This window comes from Pteropus alecto, unplaced genomic scaffold, assembly GCF_000325575.1.
Source record: "Pteropus alecto unplaced genomic scaffold, ASM32557v1 scaffold63, whole genome shotgun sequence".
Classification (NCBI taxonomy): Eukaryota; Metazoa; Chordata; class Mammalia; order Chiroptera; family Pteropodidae; genus Pteropus; species Pteropus alecto.
In genome coordinates, this window is record NW_006434897.1 from 3,574,072 (window position 1) to 3,590,279 (window position 16,208).

Below are 16,208 nucleotides of genomic sequence, written 5' to 3' on the forward strand. Positions count from 1 at the left end.
ATGTCATTTGTTTTCTTGCTGTCACAATATTCAACAACTTTTGAATAGAAGTGATTAGGCTTTTTTTGAGTTGTCATCATGTCCCATAAGAAAATGGTAATCCAATGCACAGAACTGAAGCAAATTTTACAATACTTTGAATATATCATCCTTGATATTTTGGCAAATTCAAAATCTTACAGCAGGCAAAGATAGTTTGAGTACCCTTCTTTCTATTCTTCCTTCATCACAAAGGCACCAGCTGATCTAATGCCTAACTATACGAAACTATAGCAATTCAAGGACCATTTGGCTGCCTTGCTTGCACTTTTCCTCCTAAATTAGGCCTCTAAAAATAAACCTTTTCTCTATGTTATCCGTATCCTCAAAATTCATCTCTCATAAGTTTCATTCTCACACAACTATATTCTGCTCTAGAATTGTTAAAAGAGTAAAGTATAATATCATTATTTTTAAGAGGCTTATATTAAAGGCATATGCTGTTTTTTGGTCTGGTTATACTATTGAGTTTAGGAAGTAAATAATAAAATGCGGAATTATTAAAAGCAAAATTGTCACCTCTCTGATGTTCAAGACATGGAGAGCAGACTCAGGCTCCTTTCGAAAACCCTTAATAATCTGTAGTAGCTTTTATCAGATCCTTACTGCCAGACTTTTCTTCATTAGATGCTATGTAGTCTGATAATAATCTGAATATCTTGGAGACTTCAGAATTTTGGATTTGTCTCACCAAAATATGGTGACAGCAACTACTTAACTATAGAGTTCAGGGAAATCTGAGCTAACACCAGGAAGGTGAGGTCCAAAGGAAGATAGTCCTGTTTAACCTGATCAGTGACTACCAACCTGGGCCATTCACAAGTACTATGAACAGAAACTTTCTCATAAATCTTTGAGAAAAGAGTTACTCTTTCTTTATAATGTTCTTTGTGAGTATTTGAGCTAATATTTAAGGTCAATGTTTATTTATTTTTATTTATTTTATTTAATTTAATTTATTTATTTATTTAGGTGAGGTAACCCTTGGTTGACCTCCCAGATTGCAAGAACCTTGTCAGCTTACAATCTCTTTTTTTTTTTTTAATTTTTTTAAGCCTACAGCACCTGGTCTTCCTAGGTGGTCTCCCATCCAAGTACTAATCAGGCCCGACTCTGCTTAGCTTCCGAGATCAGACGGGATCAGGCTTGTTCAGGGTGGCATCATGTTTATTTTAATAAAAGTACGTTTAGTTAAGAACACTTGTTACTTTAGGCCCATAATTTTTTCAACTCACTAAAAAATTATCCAGATAGATGCTTACTGTTTTGGCAAATTGTAAAAGGCAAATTTACTTCTGAAGAAAAGAAAACTAAGTGGGTGGAGTATTGGAGAAGTTCAGATTGTCTAGAGTAAAAGAAAAGAACAAAAATGTACAGGAAGATTAAAATAGTTTTAATCTTCACTACTTCAACTGAAAAAAAAACAAACAAACAATAGTTTACTATGTACCTAGAATATGCCAAGAGTAGAGGCATCAAAATGAATAAGGCACATCTCTTCTTTGATGTAATATGTACTATTTTTGTTATCATTACAGTAGGAAGAATCCTGCGCAGACACCTGCAAAGCAGTTTTGGGTGTGGTAACTCATTTGACGCTTATAAGTATCCAGTGATGTGGATAACATTTCCATTTACTCTGACATCAAATTCCATAAATCTGCTTTATTGCTGAAATTGCTTTATACATTTTAATTAGCCTTAATAAAATGATAGCATACATCTCATGCCGATAAAGGAGTTTTACGGTGAAAATTTAGGTGTGTCACTCTCAATTTGGTTGTAATTCTGAAACTAAAAGTGTTTCTTCTGATGTCATATTGATGTTCAGGTCCAAATGTTCAGGTTCAACATTTTTAAAGCAACAATATTTTGGAAAAAAATCTGAAGTATTTTCTCTTTTCTCTCTCTTTTCTCCTTTCCACCTCCCCTCTCTAAGTAAGCATTTGACATTTATCTAAGTACTCTGAAATATTCATCTGGCAGGAGGGGGAGATTAGAAATTGTTACAGCACCAAGACACAGAAAGTGATGAGGTAATATTCCACTTCTGAAATACAAAAACAGGATTTTGAATTAAGAAAATAGAATATTATTTTGAGAGAGGAACGTCTAACCATCCTCTATCTAAACTTTTAGCTTGCCAAGATTCAAACCTGGAGGATCCACCTCAGAAGAGTTCTTCTGGAAAAATAATTCATTTGCCTGTACTAGCCAATCAAGGAAACATATTGCTCAATGGTAGAAGCAGGTAAGGAAATATTATATAAGCAATGAAAATTACATATATTTACACATATCTAATAGCTCCAATCATCCAGAATTGACCAATTGGTCATAGTTCAGGATCAGTCTTAGAGGCTCCCCCCAAGTCAGAATGAACCATTTTATTTCTGGATAATGAGGATTTCTAGTGGGTACCACAGAGGACTGGTTGTTTTGGTGACTTGGGGGCATTGGGGATTTCAGAGCAATGGTCATTTACCAATTTGTATGGAATTATTTCAATATTTTATCAACTGGTTTGATTCTATTTTGGCATGCCATTTGAAGTAAGGAAATATGTAATACACAATAATTAAATAAGATAACCCATAGCTTTGACAAAAATAAAATAGAAATGGTATAAGAGAGACTGATAATGAGCTACTTTAGATTTAGCCTCTCTGAGTTGGTGACATTTGAGTTGAAATCTGGATGATGAGAAGGAAAGAACACTGGAAAAGTGCTGGGAAGAACATTCTAGGAGATGTGACTATACTATGTATACTATGTGACTATACTATGTATACAGTAAGTATACTACGTGTCTTTAAAAATAAAGTCAGTATTAGAGCAGATATATTCATGTTTGCTATTGTAAATCACTAAGTAAGTGGTGGTTTGTTACACAACAAAAGTTGACTAATACTGGACCAAAGGGGGAAAATGTGAGTAGCAAGTGTCTGATAAAAAATAAAGTACATTGTGAAAAAAATCACAAAACTTGCCAGAAGCCTAGATCCTGAGATTGTAACTGTATCGATAACAAGAAAACCTGCTGAGAATTTTAATTCACTTCAATTCCAATTCAAGAAAAATAAAATAAATAGCACGAGTTCTGTTCCAGTCACTGTGCTGAGTGCTAGGGTCTAAATATAAACACCCCTTTCCGCAAGCAGCTCAGAGATTCAGGATAGAGCTGGTGGATGGGATGGTGAGAACTGTGCTGTACTTAGTTCAGTAATGTGTCAGTTCCCAGGGACCAGGATTCCCCAACATCCAACAATATATTTTTAAAATATGTGAAATAAAACACTTTTCTCCTCTGAAAACAGCTCTTTGTCCCTCAAATTAATTATACTATTATTAGTATATATACAAATACTTTAAAATATTTTTAAAAGATTCCTCTTCACAGATTTTAAGAAAAGGATTTCTCCTGGTCATAATTTTCTCTACACAAAAGCCACATATATCCTTCTTTGCAGTCCTACAAAGTCATGCCAGGATCTGACATCAGTTAAAATCAGAAGGAAACAGAAAGGCCCCTGTTTTAAGAGATTTTGGCCTTTCTCCCCTATGATTGCAGCTACTCAAATGAAGCACCCTTATGAGTGCATAATATTATTCCTTTCTTATAACTGCATTCCCTTTCCATTTCTTCTCCAAGTTATTCTTTGTAAATAGTTTACCTTTTTAAAAGCTTTTGTTTTTAAACAATGGTTTTATTTGTTATAGCATTGGATTTTTATTTTAAAGGATTAAAAACACTGTTGAACTTTGAGTTTCTCTCTCATGGAATTCGATAAAAATAGATTAGAATTGTAGACATATCTTCCTATTTCCCTAGCTGTATTTCTCTGTGGAATGCAATATGTGTTATTGTTGTTGTCGTTGTTGTTATTGCTTTATGATAATTCACGATCTGACCTTAAGACTGGGCTAAAAGGAAAAGATTAAGTTACGTGTTTTAGCATAGAAGGTTTTGAAATGAGCATTTCTATAGGATGGAGAAGAAAGATATTGCTAATAAGATTGAGCCGTAGGCATAATAAGTGAATTCTAGATGTGCTACCCCTCTGTCTATTCTTCTTTTCTCATTAGGTGCTTCCTCTCAAGTTCACAGAATCAGAATATCCCAAGATGCTTTGAGCTCTTCATTGTGATGACTCATTGGATCCAATATTTCTTCAATTTCATAATAAATATTAAAAGTCATTTCCATATCACTTTCCACCCGTTCTCATTTTTTCCAGGATCTTCACTTTTTAAAAAATGTACACAAAGTAATTTGAGGCAAGATACTTTTATTAATATCTATGCTAATCATTACTTTTCACCTAGTGCCTAACATGCCTTACATATCTTAGGCCATTAATAAATACTTATCAATAGGGATCTGTTCCTTTTTGTATTTTGAATTCCTTACATCTAGAAACAAAAGAAAGTTATATAAGTTCTAGCGAGACACAGATTTTTCAGTAGTAAGGAGCAAGGCCATTTATAATGGCTGCTTTAGTACACATCACCAGAGGCTGCTCTTCATCCTGTGATCTTAGAAATGTCATTTCCTGGAACTGTGCATTGCATCCTCTGTGGAGCCATCATGTCCACTGTGAAACTATTATACCATTTAAAGTCCTCTAAAGTTCAAAATATAGTTCTATTGTGTATTGTGGAAAATGTAGTGAATTGTTTAAATGTAAATAAGCAAAATTATCTTCACAAACCTAAAAAAAAGGTGAAATTTATGGAAGAACATAGAGCACAGGAAAAAAGTAAGCTAAGTTCTGAAATTAAAATTTCTCTATGTTTCTGTAATACTCTATTTTTTCCCCATCTCTCTTTCTTTCCAAATACTATTTTCATTATTCATTCTCTCTGTAGACTGCCTTTTTTTGGTTCTATCTCCAGTTCTCCATGCATTACAGTTCTAGTGCTAAAATTTACTGGAAATTCTTCAACTGCAAATTTCTGGATGAAGGTATTGGGTTATCAAGCTTGGATAAGGTATCCACCAACAACTAACTTCTTATAATACATGTATTATAACATAACATTATATTTCAAGAGCTCTTCAAATATCATATATCTATCATATAATTCTCATATCAAGTATGTGATTTAAGAACTATTATTATCTTTATTTTATAAGTGAAAAATCTAGGTTTAAAATGTGTAATTAATTTTTTCTAAAGTCATGTTATTAACAAGTTGCTACTTTTCCAGTCACTATTTCTCTGAGAGGTTTTTTTTTTTCTTTTTGAATATCTTGAAACACCTAGCCCAGTATCATGGATAGAGTAGGAAAGCAAATAGATTAGGTTAACTGAATTGAATGAAATCATAAAGAAAATGAAAAATTCGGTAACTTCAGTCTTTGTTGTTGTAAATATGGTATGGTTCAAGGTCTATAGGGAGAAATCGAAACTAGTTTTATATTTAGGTTGGCCTTTTGTGACTATGTTAAAACAGCTATACTCAAGGATTTTAAGATTAGCTAGCTTTACAAATGAGTAGTTCTCCATAAATGAGCTGCAGTAGATAGGCCAAATCATTTCCTTTCAAACCACTTTAAATTAACGACAATCAAACGAAAGCACATCCCTGTAAAAGAGAACATTTTCGGTTTTCCCTTACGTGTGTTTGACTATTTTTGGATGAATTTACTAGGAGTAGTTTTAATTCATTGTTGAAAAAAATAATTTGTATTAAATTGATTTATTTGAATTATTAAACTAAGAAATTAAATCTTTTGAAAGAATATTTTCAAAACTCATGAGATATTTCAAGGCAATGTACAATCATATGATTAAGGAACAAATTGTGTTCTTGTTTGTTTAAATGCTGGTGGAATTTACAAAAGATTTACTTTAATATTTGCTAAGATTAGATGACAGGTGTGGCATGTTATATTTTATTAATCATTAATGTTACTGACCATCTGCAGCTTAAAGAAATGTTTTTTATCTTGAATGTCATTTAGATATATTTTTCAAAATTTTATTTCATCCAAATCCTCTACAGACCATCAGAGAAATATGCTTATCATTAATCAGGAAGGGAATTATTGTGAACGGTATGTATGGGTACCAAGGTAGTATCACGATGTGCAATTTGCTTGACTATATTGAGGGCAGTACAAATCAAACTGGATTCCTAAATGGTTGATCTGATCTACTTGTGAAGACAACAATGAGAAAAAAAAAAAGGCAGACTGTGAGTGTCCATCTGATCGATGGCCTGTGTTAAACTTCTATGATGGTGAGCAAAAGTCAATTTGATCAGCCAAATAAATTCCCTGAGAGGTATTAATCATGCAGTGTTAGGAGTGGACGAAAACTTAGGGATCACCTGGTGATTGCCCTCACTTAATAATTTAGTAAACCTAGTCTCAGAGAGATTACGTTTTATTCAGTTTCACTTTGCATTATTGAAAAAGACAAGCTGAAACTTCATATTTCCTATCTCCAAACCACTGTGTTTTTCAGTCATTTTTGAGACCCAGAATCAGAGCATAAAGGGATGAGCTCTGAGGAAGATATAGAATAGTGGCGAAAAAGAGAAATGTTACTTTAATGATGTTGACGTTTTGTGATGTTTTAATAAAAGCTTAAGTTTTACTTGGTGTTCTCTCATAAATTTACCTAAATATTTACATACAAGAGCCTGAAAATTATCACAGGAAGCTATAAGTTAATTACATTTTCTCGAGAGCCAGTTGCAATTCCATTCGATTAAATCCCTCATCATAATGTGGTTATATCTTTCTCTGGGGGTATACCTATATCACCTTTTTTTGCATTGATATAAAACCTTCATTTATTCTGTAGTATGCTGGAAATGGCTTAAATGTGGGAGAGTCAGTTGTTAAATTTTCAGAAATTTTGTGAGCTAGCTGTTAAATATAGGCATTACTAACAAATTATGTAATCTACAATGAAATAAATTAAGTTAAAATCAGATAACAGATACTCAAAATGCACCATTTTCTATTTATTTTACTCTGTATTACTAGTAATTATTATCCACTATTTACTATTATTTATTTTACTATTATTTTGAAGTTAATTATGCCTATTACACCTGTATGGCAGAAATACTATATAATACAGTGTGCTACACAAATCCCTTCCTAACTTTTTATTCAGTCATATGCATTTGATAGCTTGAAATTAGCCCCAATGAGAGTATTTATACTATGGAAATTAGCAAACGCTACAAAGCAGGTTTTGATGTATTGATTTTTTTTGCCCCCCAGGGAGCTGCTTGTTACATTTACCAGCACACACTGCTTATAACCCTCTTATGCTCCACCTTGCACTTTAAGAAGTAGTGGAGATCTGAAGTCTGCTATCACTTCTAATCATGTCTTAACTTATCCAATGCATTTTAATTTTCTTGCAGGTTGGGGTATGCTTATATATTTATTTATGGGATGCTTATTCATGGGATGTAGCTTGATACAGTGGCAGAAAACTGGACTATAGAGGCAAATAGATAAAAGTCCCAATCATATTTCTGCCAATTTGTGACTTTAGGAAAATTTCTTAACCTCTCGGTCTTTAGTTTCCATATATGTAATGTATGGGTATACCCTATCTCATACACACACACACACACACACACACATCTCATAGTTTTTTTGAAGGTTAAATAAGACAAACAACATAAAATACTTGAAACATTGGTTGAATTAGCACACACTTAATGAACACTAGTGCATCATTCTTATTCCATAAAAACCAGGGAAATTTCTGTATATCTAAAAACAACAATAGCAATAAGAAAATCCTAAACTAGCTCCATGTTTATGAATGTGGATTTGAAACCAGTTTGCTGTGAGCACAGTAGGATAGAATTTAACTAAAAAATTGCTCCAGAGGTCACAGCCATACCAGGAGCAGTGACCTATAAATATTAGCAACACGGTGCGGATCTCCTGTAATGAAGGGAAAGTGGACCAGACCCACTGAATCTTCAAGTCCATCATGCATGTAGAAACACAGCCTTAGATTAGCTCCATCAGAATGTGAACACACTGCCAGCCTACCTCCCAAACATCACTCCTCCCACAAGTATGTTAAAATGTTTGCCCTGTCAATCCTTGTGATTCTTCATCTCCACAGTCACTGTATTTACAGAAGTCTGCATAGTGAAAAAAAACGACAACAGATTTATGAAAATGTCATTGAACTCTTTTTTTCCCAAAAAATAAGTATCTTGGAAATTTCTGTAATAGCTCTTAAACCAGCTGGTATGGTAGAGCATACTATGTGTATTATGGGGTTGGGGGGAGGCTAGTTGATAAGGAGGCTGATGTTGAGTTTTTCTTCAGAAAAAGTAGATTGCCACAGAAACACACTGCAGGGAATATTAAATTTGAAGGGATTTCTACACTTCCAGCAAGATAGGGTCTGACTTCACTAGTTTATATAGTCATTAGAGTTCTACTGACAATTAAAATGCTATGTACACTCTGGAACATACCTAGCTCTAGCAATGAGATGTAGTGTTTTTGAGATGTGAATGTATCAGGGCCTGGAAGGAAATGGGCATTGTTTTCTTGGAATGCAGACTGGCCAGAAAAAGAAAAGAAAAAGAGGATCAGGCGAGAAAGAGAGGGAAAAGGAGGAAGAGGAGGAGAAGGAGATTGAGAGAGAGGGGACCCCCTAACCCCTGTATGAAAAAAAATGTATAGGATATTTCTCCAAAAATTTTATCTCTTCTCTTTTCTCCTTAAGGCCTCTCTCAATCAGAGAAAGTCCTTGCATTTGAATTTGAGGTTATTGACCCAGCACTCCTACCTGTCAGAGACTAATCTGAATCATTCAAGCATCTAGGCAAATATGCTTCTATGTTTGTCCTCCCACTCCACTTCAATTTAGGCCATGTAGGCAATCAATAGAGTATAAAATAACAAGAGCACACTCAGATACACTTATCTCTATAGGCCTGAGTTACCACCTCCCAAACAGCCTCAAATGGTGGTGATAATTCCACAATGACTAAATTGCCACTATTTACCATGTTCATTTGAAAAATCATCCTTAGCTGTCATGTTCCATAGCCCTGTACAGACCTGCTAATCCTCGCTTGCAGGGCATCTAATTTGTAAGACACGTATAATTTTTATTACTTTTCTTATCAATAAGTTATACAATAAAAATATGCTAACTCAGTAATTCTTACAGATTTATTTATAATATATTTGTGAAACATATATTCATTAATTTTCATTAAAACAAAGAATTTTAACTTAAGTCTTAGATAATTTCCTGTTAAGAGTCGGACTTAGTCTAGTGATTTTTGAGACATTTGAAAAGAATGGAAAAGAATAGTGTGGGTTTTAGTTTCCATTTAAACTGCAGTGTGGGCAATCATCTTTTGATCTTTTGTTTTTATCTAAGATCTGAGTTGTTTAAATTGTAGTGTAAACTTGAAATAATAAGACTGCAATAAAACCATTTGAAATATCTTATAAGATGAAAGAATCCTATAAACAGTCATAAACTCCAAAAGTACAGATTGGATTTTTCTTGGTAAACAAAAACTGGAGTTTGAGCACAAAGAATAAGATAAAGAACTGCTTTCTGTCAGTTTTAAACTCTTAAGGGATCTCTGGGTGTGCAATAGCCTACATATTGTCAAAATCGTGTGTGTGTGTGTGTGTGTGTGTGTGTGTGTGTGTGTATACAATATACAGTGTAAAATTTTAGGAAAAGATCAGATGCCAGTAGTATTCAGTTCTATCTTTATTCTGTATTTATTGATTTTAATATAGTAAACAACAAATTAACCCTTAGATTCTTCATCAGTAAAATGACAATAAATTATATTTCCCTATTTTAGTGAACTAAATCATAGATTCAAAGCTCTCAGAAATTCAAATTACTATGCAAATGGCAACTCTTTTTTCTGATATACTAAGATGTTTAAATATCTACATTGATTGAGATCCCCACCCTGTACTTGATTTTTATAAAGGACTACACATAAAACCATATAGATTCACTTTCTGCATGCAATCCACCTTCAGTTCTCCTGAATCAGACTGGAAAGTTAACAGTTACTCCTCATAATACTTGTTCTAGTTAAAAATGATTCAGATGTGGCAACTTTTTTCCTTTCAGCTTAGAATTTTATGAATAAAGCAGAACTCATGTAGGAGTAGTGTTTGATGCTATATTAACTTGATCATCTTTTAATGAACTCTTTTCTAAGCAAGTTTGTAAATGTAAGTTAAGGAGAAAAATTAACAAATTAGCTTTCTGGACATATACACTTTTAAAATAAATAAAAATAATCGTAATGAGAGTTAAATCCAGTTTTCTTAACTGGTGAGTTTGCACAAGACAAGACTATTTATAAGAAATATATGAACATATTAATGGCTTATCCAAACTGTCCTCATATTCCAAACTCTTAGATTTGCTACATTCTAAAGGTGGTAAATTAAAGCATCTTAAAATAACTTGCATTTATTAGGATTGTCAAAAATTTATATTGCTATCAAGAATTTCAGCTTCTGGAGATGATGGACTAATATGTTGCAATTCATTCCACTATTGAATAAATTTTTTAAGATTTTTTTTTTTTTTTTTGAGAGGTGGTCTAAGATGGTAATGTAGGAAGATCCTGAACTCACCTCCTCCCACGGACACACTGAATCTACAGCTACATATAGAAAATTCCCTCTGAAAAGACCTGAAAACAAGCTGTACAGCTTCTTCCCATCAGCAAAGGAGAAAAGGGCCACAATGAGGCGTGTAGGAGAGGCTGAGATGCAGTCTTGCTATAAACCCTATGTCTGGTATGATGACTCACAATCAGGAGGGAACTCATAAAACTGGAGCTTCTCTCTGAAGAGTGAAGAGTTCATAGCCATATCAGGTGCCTCACCTTTTAAGACTAGCACATGAGACACAAGTCCCTAAAACATCTGGCTTTGAAAAACAGTAAGGCTCACTTCCTTCCACAAGACCCAAAGGGCTGTAGCAAACTGAGAAACTACTCTTAAAGGGTTCCCACTCAGACTCTTTCATACCAGGGCTCATTGCTCAAGTCTCAGTTTGAAAAGTGCCCAGGCTATATGTGAAGAAGATTGCTCTGAAAGCATCCCCAGAAGGCAGGGACCTGTTGTGATACTTTCTGGAGATGGACAAGCATGTGAGCACCATTTTTTGCACTCTCCCATCCCTTGCTAATGCCTGCAGATGTTATTTTTTAATTTTTTTTTTCCCTCGGTGTGTGCCATCATCACTCTCACCTTCTGCCACACTCCACCACAGTGGCAGTTTCTTCTAGAGGGGAGCATTTACACATGTCCAGTGCAGCCTAGCGGACACCTCTTAATCATCTAGCCCTGAAGATCTGAGGGTTGCATTTCTGGGTCCCGTGGGACTGTAACGATCAGTTCTTGGCAGACTGTCACACACTCCCAACCCCTGCCCCAGTGCACTGCATAGATAGCTGACTGAAACATACCCCCAGTCTTTCTGCCCTAGAGTTTCTCCTGTTAAGAACAGAATGCTCTGCCATACTTCAAATGGTTTCTCCACATCCTACCTCCCCAATCCACCAGAAGTGCAAAAGAATTTTTCTCCTGGAGATAAAATTTACAAATCTTTGGGGGTCTGCCTGTGAAAGCACCCCTTTCCCCTGAGTTTTTAATTCTGACTTGTTCATTCTGAGCCTCCAGCAACTCATCAATTACAATTCTGGTCTTTGTACCCTGGCTCTGGTTCCCACAGAGGTTTCAGTTCATGAGTTTATGCTCTGATAAACTGTGGTTTTTCTGCATTTGTCTGTCCATCTCTTCAATTTGGGGGCAAGGGGTTTGCCCTGTGACCTCACTTTTCTTATGGATCTAAGTAGAATTGTTGATTTTTCGATTTGTTTGGCTTTTTACTTATTGTTAGAGTGGTGACCCCAAGCTCCTTACATGTAGAACCAGAACCCAGAAGTTGCAAAATCTATTTTTAAGATCAGTCTGATGGCACTAGAGATTTGTAAAGGCAACTAAAAGTTGGGAAACAAGAGATTTGAGAGAAGGTAAGTGAACAGATTTAAACTCAAGAATTAGAATTGTTTTTTTCCCTGAAGCATTTGCCAATTTTTAAGCAGCAGTCTGCAAGCTGAGAATCATAGAGAAGCTTCCAGCAGTCTCAGAGAGCTGAGAACATAAAAATTGTAGTTTAGTCCCACCAAGATGAAGGCCCCTTGGTAATCACCTCAGATTTCCAGTTGGGACGCCTAACTAATAATACAGTATTAAGAGAAAATAAGAAATAGGCAAACTCAGCTGGAAATCCTTTATCCAATCAATTCAACCTTAGCTTGTACTAAAATTGTCTTTTCCAAGCCGAAAGTAAATCCTTACCAGGAAAATCACATCATGCAGAGCCTCAAATTATTTCAATAAATTTTTTAAATACACAATTGTTGACATTCAGTCAAAATGTATAAATGGCAACAAAAATCAAAAGAAAGTAAAGGAAAGGATTAAATAAAATTAAGAACAATAATAAATGAAATAGAAAAGAAATATATAGTATGAGGAAATCCGCCATGACAAAATTGGTTCTTTGAAAAAATAACGAATCCCTAATATATCTTAAAGCAAAGACAAGGAAGAGCATGAGGAAGAGTAGAAGAAGGAAGTGAAGAAAATGAAGTGACAGAGAGTGAGAATGTGGGAGGAAGGAAAGAGAAAGAGAGAAAAACTAAAACTTACCAGTCATAAGAATAAAAGGGAGTCAGCACTACAAGTTTCACAGATATTAAAAATCTATTATTTTAAACAACTTTATTTCAAAAACTTGAAAATTTGAAAAAAAAGTGGAAAACATTGCTAATTTTGAATACTATAGCATTTTTTAAATGGAATTTATTAAAAAAAAAAAAAAGAGGGAAAAAAAAAACTTTTCCCAGAAGTAAAACTTCAGGTCTGAATGGCTTTTCTGAGAAATCCTTACAAATAGTTAAGAAGGTCATGACACCAATCATACACTGATTGTTTCTAGAAAAAATGCTAACACTTTCCAATTCTTTTTATGAAATAAACTTTAGAATAAAATTTTAAAAGATGTCACTTAAAAGAACAAAAAGCTTTACCTAGAAATAAATTTAACAAAATATATGTAAGATTTTTATTATTCATTTATTTTATTAAAATTATTGGGGTGACATTGGTTAATAAAATCAAACAAGTCACAAGTATACAATTCAACAGTATGTCATATGTATATTGCATTGTGTGTTCACCATCCAAAGTTAAATTTCTTTTTGTCATCAATTATTTAACTCCCTTTACCCCTATTCACCGTCCCTGTTCACGAGTCTCCATTGGTTTGTCATGTTTGTTTGTTGCTTTCAGTTTTATATCCCACATTTGAGTGAAATCATATGGTCTCCAACTTTTTCTGTCTGACATTTCATTTAGCATGATAATCTTAAGATCCATTCATGTTGTCGTAAACAGCAGTATTTCATCTTTTTGTGGTTGAGTAATATTCCAGTGTATATATGTACCACAGCTTCTTTATAAAATCATCTATCATGGGATACTTCGATTCCTTCCATGTCCCAGCCACTGTGAATAATGCTGCAATGAACATCAGGGTGCATGTATCTTTATAGACAAATGTTTTCAAATTTTTGGTAGATATTCTGAAGAAAGATTTTGGGGTTATATGGTAATTTTATTCTCAATTTTTTGAGGAAAATGCATACTGTTTTCCATAGTGGTTATATCAATTTACATCCCCACGAGCAGTGTATGAGGGTTCCTTTTTCCCCACAACCTCTCCAATACTTGTTGTTACTTGTCCTGTTGATGATAGCCATTCTAACAGGTGTGAGGTGCTATCTCATTGTGGTTTTGATTTGCATTTCTCTAATAGCTAGTGAGGTTGAAATCTTTTCATGTGTCTGTTGGCCATTTATATGTCTTCTTGGGAGAAGCGTCTGTTCAGGTTCTCGGCCCAGTTTTTAATTGGATTGTTAGATTTTTATTGTTGAGTTGTGTGAGTCCTTTGTGTATTTTGGATATTAGCCCTTGTCGGAGGCATTGTTTGCAAATATCTTCTCCCATTCAGTTGATTATCTCTTTGTTCTGTTGTTGGTTTCTTTTGCTGTACAGAAGCTTCTTAGTTTGATATAGTCCTATTCATTTATTTTTGCTTTTACTTTCCTTGCCTTTGAGGTCAAATTCATAAAAACCTCTCTAAAATAAAGTCTATGAGTTTAGTATCTATGTTTTCTTCTATGCAGTTTATTTCGTGTCTTATATTTAGGTATTTGATCCATTTTTAGTTAATTTTAGTGTATGGTAACAAATAGCTTATTTTCATTCTTTTGCATGTGGCTTTACAATTTTCTCAGCACAACTTATTGAAGAGGCTATCTTTTCCCCATTGTATGTTTTTGGCTCCTTTATCAAAAATTATTTATCCATATTTACGAGAGTTTATTTCTGGGCTCTCAATTCTGTTCAGACATATATATTTTTTAATAGTTAATTTTTAAAGGTATTTTAAAATGTTTTTATATAATGTAACACGATGGGAAATACTATGTATCTTTCTACTTTTAACAATTGTGAGTATCCTGAGTAGACTTGAAACTCTTCATTCGTTTACTTAACAAATTATGAAAATGTTTCTGTAGAACACAAGTTCCTGTTCAATTCCAGCTTCTAATGAGGAAAGAGATATGAAACAAAATATTGAACAATTTTCTTTTCATTACAATTGTGTTAAGTGTCATAAATGAGAACTAATATGGTGTAATAAAGGGATAGAACCTGGTTTAGGGAGTTGAAGCTAAAAAATCTTCCCTGAGCTCAGTCCTGAATGATTTACAAGACTGAGACTTATGGAAACTGAAGATAAGAGCATTTCAGGCAGAAAGACCAGCAGGTATGTGTCTGTAGAACATGAGGTAATAAAATACTTGGCTTGCGCAAGTGACTAAATTAAGTACAAGTTGTCTATAAAGTATAATGACTGATTGGAAGAGAAATTCAAAACAAGATTCTAATTATAGGCAGTAGATTTCATTTATCCAGTCTTGTAACTCTTATAAAGATTTTGTACAATATCTAAAAAGCATGAGAAGCCACTGACGTATTTTAAGTAAAGGAGTGATAATTCAGGTTTGCAGCACCTAACCCAACACTAACCTGTCAAACTTAAACGTGGCTGCTGCTTTCCTCCTACCTTCCAAATATTACAGATGTTTCTCTTGTGGACACTCCCAATCTAGAATCACAGAGAGAATACAATTCTTGGAAACATAGTTCCATTTTAGCTAAATTAACACAGTACAAAGTCACCACATTATTCATGTATTAAATGTGTGCATAGTTTTTGTTCTTATACTGATAATCTTCTGATTTAAAAAAAGATAATGCATTCATTTTAATCTTAAGAGCTATACAATATGTAAAGATAATTGAATAAGCTTAATAGAAATAGGCTATAATTTATTATATTTTCTTGACTGCTTTAGGAAAATATTATAGTATAGATAGAATAACTTCATTTATAATTAATAGTATTAGCAAGAATAAAATCTGCATGACTCATCAATTACTACTGTATTGAATACGAACAAAGATTTTTTTTAAAATGCAGTGTGATTTTTATATTTTTTGTTTAATATGACAATTATACTCAGTGTTCTCAATAAAGACAAAAATAATATATTTCTCACCACTATACAACATTTCAAAGTTTATGTGATGTGTTTTATGTTTTAGTTCAACATGTTTTAGATCTCTATATTTTAGATTAACAAATTAAGCTCAGAGCTATTAGTACTTGGCCAAGGTCAACTACCAGAAAATAGGCTGCAGTGAAACTTAAATTCGGGTTTATCTTTTGACTCTAATTGTAATGCTCTTTTAACTGTAACACACATACATACATTTAAACGTGTATTTATGTCTTGTGATTCAGGGTTATAAATTAAGTTTATACATTTATGTTCTCCTTCTAAAGACACTATAAAGATGATAACAAAATGATATTAAAGATATAAACTCACGACAGGTGATTCTCAAAAATGAAAAATTTCAAGTATTTTCTGGAAAGTGAGTATGGATGGAGGTGCAATGACTAAAGAAGCAACATGAAGTTTTGGCAAATTAGAATGTGTACAGGGAGATTATAACCAAACACAAA

General features: G+C 33.6%; 1 pseudogene; it reads right to left on the reverse strand.

The window, feature by feature from the left end:
- Positions 1-1,092: 1,092 nt before the first annotated feature.
- Positions 1,093-1,210, reverse strand: LOC112478907 (annotated as a pseudogene).
- Between the last annotated feature and the right edge of the window lie 14,998 nt (positions 1,211-16,208).